Raw genomic sequence first — 5,859 nt, forward strand, 5'->3', positions numbered from 1 at the left:
TGTGTAATTTTCTTATCATCATAATGTAATATATATAATTATATATAAATATATGTGTGTACGTGTGATGGCCATTCTGTGAAGCTTCATGGCCAAGGATTTTCTGCAAGATTCAACCATGCTTCTACATCCGAGATTTGCGCAAGATTGAATAAAATGGCAGTAAGAATATGGTCAAATTGAGATTGCGTGTGATATATAATTTATCCATTCATATATATATATATATATATATGTAATTGAATGGAGTAGTGGACAAGGCAGAGGAGGCTATAAATTGGCAATGGCTTTGGCCGATTGAAAGGCATCGAAGCAATGAGAGAGAGAGAGAGGTGGAGAGATTGTGAGGGAGAGGTGGAGGCCGATCAGTGGCTGGTCCGAGGAGGAAGTCGCAAGTAGCAAGGCGGGAGCAAGCTGGGCAACCATGGCAGCCGCGGCAGCAAGCTCGACGGAGCTGGGCAGTGCGCGAGGAAGGTCGGTGGCTACCAAGGCGGTGATCGATGGGCTTGGTTGAGGTCCTCGAAGCGCTCGGAAGCGACGAAGAAGGCCGGAGGCGCAACCATGGCAGTCGCGAAGCTTCTGTTGCAACAACTAGGTGCGGCCATGACCGCGAGCAGCGGAAGCGACGGAGCAGGCTGCGATGGCGGGAGGTTGGGGACAGTCGGAGGTAGCACAGTAGGCCACCGAAGCGGCCAGGGGAGTTGGGCCATGTGCGCGCATGGCAGTGCGCGTAGCAGGAGGCAGGGGAGGAAGAAGAAAGGAAAAGAAAAGAAAAAGAAAGGAAAAGAAAAAAATAGAAAAAAAGGGAAACAATTCCAGAAAAATTCTGAAAAATAGGAAATTATGTTTTGGTAATATTCCAGAGATTTTGGGGAGAAAAATGGCTCGGGCACACATTTTGAGGATGTGGCACGCATACCGAGAAAGCCTGAGAGGCTAAGTTAAGGTAAGTAAAATTTCTTAGAAAATTTTTAAAATTCAAAAATATTATTTTATGAATTGTCATAGTGAAATATTTGAGAAATATTTAGTTTGGATTTATTGAGGAAAAATGGGCAGAAGTAGAGAGAGAAAAATAAAGAAAATTCAAGAAATTATGAAAAAAATAGGTTTTAATACTTATTTAAATAAATGTGGTGATTATGATGTTTTGAGGCTTAAATTGAAGTAACTTGTGCAAATTTTGAGGTTGGCACGCAAATCGAGGTGATGTATGAATTTTGAGGCATGACTCGAATATCGAGGTAGCTTGATAAGCTTGAGAAAGTAAGTGGTACTTCCCAACTGAATTTAGTTTTATGAAAAATGCTTGCTGATTTATGTTTCAAAACCCGATCCTCAGGGATGTTTTCATCATATTGGCATGCTCTGATATGTATCCATCACGTAAACTGCATATATGACAAGACAATGAAATGCATAAATATAGATTGATATCATTGATCACGTGCATTGTGGCCGTAGGGAGTACGAACTGGCGGTGCACTCATACACTCTGGCTTTGAAAGAGGTGGTCGCAGAAATGGTGAGTAGCATGAAGGGTGCAGTTGACCCTTACGATGAGTAAGACATTGCATTCATGCACGAAATATGTTTTCTGTACCCTTACTTAGATGATTTATCATCTAACTTGGGCTTTGCCCCTGGAATATTCAAACATTCCAGATGGAGATTGTAACAAATACGAGGATGAATGAGACATGAAATGGCACTTAGCAGAGTGCATGAGGAATGAAATGTATGTTATGTAGCCCGTGTATTTAAGTTCTGCTACTTTGAATTTTGAACGTTTTAAGGAACAATGATGTATAATCTTATTTAGGGTTAATGTTAGTTGAGAACTTAAGCTATGTATTGAGTTATGTTGAGGAACGATGATCTGAATTTCGATTAATGTTAAGGTATCTGGTTCGATCCTTGCTTTCACATTTAATGTGGTTTAGAATTAGTTTGAAAGAAAAAAAAAATTATTATCCTAGAATTGTCCCAAGTTATAACGCGCCCGGGAAAGCGGGGCGTTACAAATGCTATGACAAGTGACATTCACATATCCTCAATTTTGCCCATTAAAGCTCTCGGCTCTTTCAAAATTCACATTTAAATAGGTTTCACCACATCAATTAAGGATAATTATTTATATGATGATAGCAATGAATCATACATGAGATCCCATGGACATACCAACCAAGAACATTTCTTAACAACTTACCAAATGATTATCATCATGCTTCCTCATTCAACTCACTTACACTATTATCACATGAACCCATGTATGTACATATAGGTATCTTTAACCACATCTTTTCATTTTAGACGATCAAGTGATATCGAAGGAAGCATTTGATAGCAATTTACTTTAACAATCTTACTTAATTTAAATTAAGAAAAGCCTTAACCAACTCAAATCATATCCAAAATATATGTATTATATATCAAATCGAAACCCTCAAAGTCTAGTTTATAACGCTTCAAACAGATCTTAATTATGACTTCTACATTAAAAGTTATGACCAAAATAGAAAAGCATGCGCAGTGCTAACAGAAATCGCTAAGTCAACTTAAGGAGAAAATAAGTAGACTGAGCCTAAGTCGACTGGCTGCACTCCCACCCTGTAATTAAAACACAAAACAAAACACAATAAAAATTTTATATATTTTTTTTTTATTTAGGTGAGAGGTTTATACTCGTCAGTGTACGAGTGCAGTTGTAGTCCAAACTTAAATTTATATTTTCTGAATGAGTCCAGGTCGTCCACTGAGAGATTTATTTATGGCAAAATAAAAAGAATGTCACACAAGCATACACGCATTTGGACAAATTGGCAATAAGGTTTTTTATGGTTTTTTAAACAACAGATACTAGAAAATAAATTAAGGCAGTAATTGAAATAAATACTTTAAGTGAGAATATAAAATTGGATAGTACTTGAGTTAAGACAATTTCAGTGCCAACCCGTTGATTCCCAAATTTTAACAGATAAGGTTAGTAACATTAATTTAATTTCAGATATGAGGGTTTGTTATTAAATGCAATTAGAGATTATGATAGTTCTAGTTTAAGCAATCCCCATACATGATATGTGAGATTCTAATTTAAGCAACTACCATAAATCCAATTACAATTAATATACAAGACAACTAAATTAATCATCCGGGTTTGGGTATGATAGCGTTTCCAGTTCTAGTAACTCTCATGCGTGACATGAAAACTCTAAGTTAGGCTTACGCTCCAATCCAAACCTAGTAATTTCTCAATAATTAAGATACATTCATACTGAAATTTAAATTAATGTTACTTATTTAAAGCGCAACTTTCTTTGGGAATCATTAGCGTTGGACACTGTTCTTGCCTTAACCTAAGATTAGATTTAGCTATTCATTTCCATTTAAAAGTTAATTGACATGAATTTAAACGACGTAATTTAAATAACAGAATTTAAATGATAAGAATTAAAATAGCAGAAACTAACCGGCCATTTAGGCGGTGGATAATTAAAAAACAAGAATTAAAATTGCAGAAATTTAAAGGCATAAACTAACCGGCCATTTAGGCGGTGGATAATTAAATGACAAGAATTAAAATTACAGAAATTTAAAGGCATAAACTAATCGGCCATTTAGGCGGTGAATAATAAAATAATAATAAATGACATAAGAATTTAAAAGAAGAAATGAAGAAATAAGATCACAAGAGAAAAAAACTAAAGAAAATGAGAGAGAACAAAAGCAATTCTCAAAGAGAGAATTCTAGGGAAATAACTAAACTTTGATTCAAGAATAATAATCACACTTACAAATGCAATCAAGTGAGCTATTTATAGGCCACAAGATGCAATACAAACTACACAATTTCAATTATTCAATTAGACATAATTATATCTAATGGGCACTCACACACTTAAAGTTAAATAGATTTTAGCTATAATACACACCTAATATTAAATGGATTTTAGCTAAAATACATACCTAATAAAGCACTCATAAAGTTAAATAGATTTTAGCTATAATATCCACCTAATAGTTAAATGAATTTTAGCTAAAAAACACACCTAATAAAACTCTCACATAAAAAATAAAAATAGATTTCTATAAATTGATTTTTTAATCTTCATTAGGATTAAAAATAATCCTTGGGCTTTCTCCAAATAATATTTTCCATGGGTTGCTCAAATTGGGCCTTAATTCTTCATGGGCTTGAATTCTTCATGGACTTTAATTTTTCATGGGTTTGATTTCTTCCTGGATTTGATTTCTTCCTGGACTTGAATTCTTCATGGACTTTAAGTCTTCATGGGCTTGAATTCTTCATGCCTAAAAAAATAATTTAATGTTATTAATAAATTATATATTATATATATGTATTACACATGGCACATATATATATTATATTATATTATATTATATATATACATTACATGCATGCATATAATGATGTATATGTATTATATATAATTTTATATATTATTATTATTTACTTTAGAACTTCATTTCATTCATCTTTCAATTTAAAGTTGCATATAACCATAAAATATATATTAATATCTAATTTAAGCCATTTTTAAGATCCAAAGAAGGGTATAATTATAACAAAATTTTTACAAAATTAACCACTAATCATACCCCCCAACTTAAACATTGCTAGTCCCTTAGCAATCAGACTATACACATGCCAAGCTTTAATAACTGTATGAATGTAAAAATTTCAAATTCGAAATCGAAATGCATAAAATTAAATAAATAATTTAGCATTCTAAATCAGATTTTTGGTTAAAGGTCATACAATCTCAGGAATGGAAATTAGGATAACCAACACACAGACTAACTCCCTCGAAGTTTTGACTTCAAATCTTACTATGGATTTTCTCTCCAATAAAAAGGATTCCTCAAGTGTACACACAAGGGGATGCACCGTTATAAGAGTAAATGCAGAACAAGTTCAAAACTCGGTGTCATCCCAAATACAAGAAACGTATTTTCATGAAAAAAAAAAAAAGGAAATTGACATAGCTTCATGATTGGAATAATGCTCTAGATGAGTAACTTCTGAATTTAAACATGATTCCCTACTCCAAACTCGAATTCTGAGATCACATGATTTATAGCATCAAAAGGGACCAGACTGGGTTGTAATGGGGCTATAAGGTTAATACGGGTTGTCAAAAAAAAGGTAGAGTGTGCAAAGGGTGTGTCGGGAATTTTTTTTTTTTTTTTACCATTTATTTTGAAACAATTATACTGAATAGCTAAGAGAATTTGCCCCCCCTTTTTTTCACTCTTTTTTTTTTCTTCCTTTTTTTTCTGTTTTTTTCTTTTTCTCTTTAAATATGAAAATAGATAAACAGACTAATTCCCAAAATCACACCAGGTTGGATAAAATTCATATGGTTATAGGTTAAACGAGGGTAACGAAAGAAATTATACTACAAATGGCTCAAATGGGATAGCAAATGAGGTTAATGTAAAGAAAGAAAAAAAAGTTAATAGGCCCAAAATGAAAGAAATTGATCCCTCTATCATACTTCTACAAAACGATGTTACTCAGTCATCTAATTCAGAGTTTGAAACCAATTAAACTTATCCGCTATCATACTAGACATTCAAAGCAAATTGATGTTTTGAAACCATTGAAAAGATAAGATAAACAATAAAGCATATTGAGAGTAAGTGTTATTTCACTTAGAATTAACGGTTATTAGGCTCAAACACTCACTTGGGTAATAGTCTCCACTTCTGTTGAGGGATCATACAGTGTACTAATCAGCTAATTACTGTTACCTTTGACTTTATGACCGATAACCAATTTTTAAATTTTAAATCCCTGATGAATGTAAATTACTTATTCTAATGCATATACGTTTT

The sequence above is a fragment of the Diospyros lotus genome, chromosome 9 (assembly GCF_014633365.1).
Source record: "Diospyros lotus cultivar Yz01 chromosome 9, ASM1463336v1, whole genome shotgun sequence".
In the NCBI taxonomy this organism is placed as follows: domain Eukaryota; kingdom Viridiplantae; phylum Streptophyta; class Magnoliopsida; order Ericales; family Ebenaceae; genus Diospyros; species Diospyros lotus.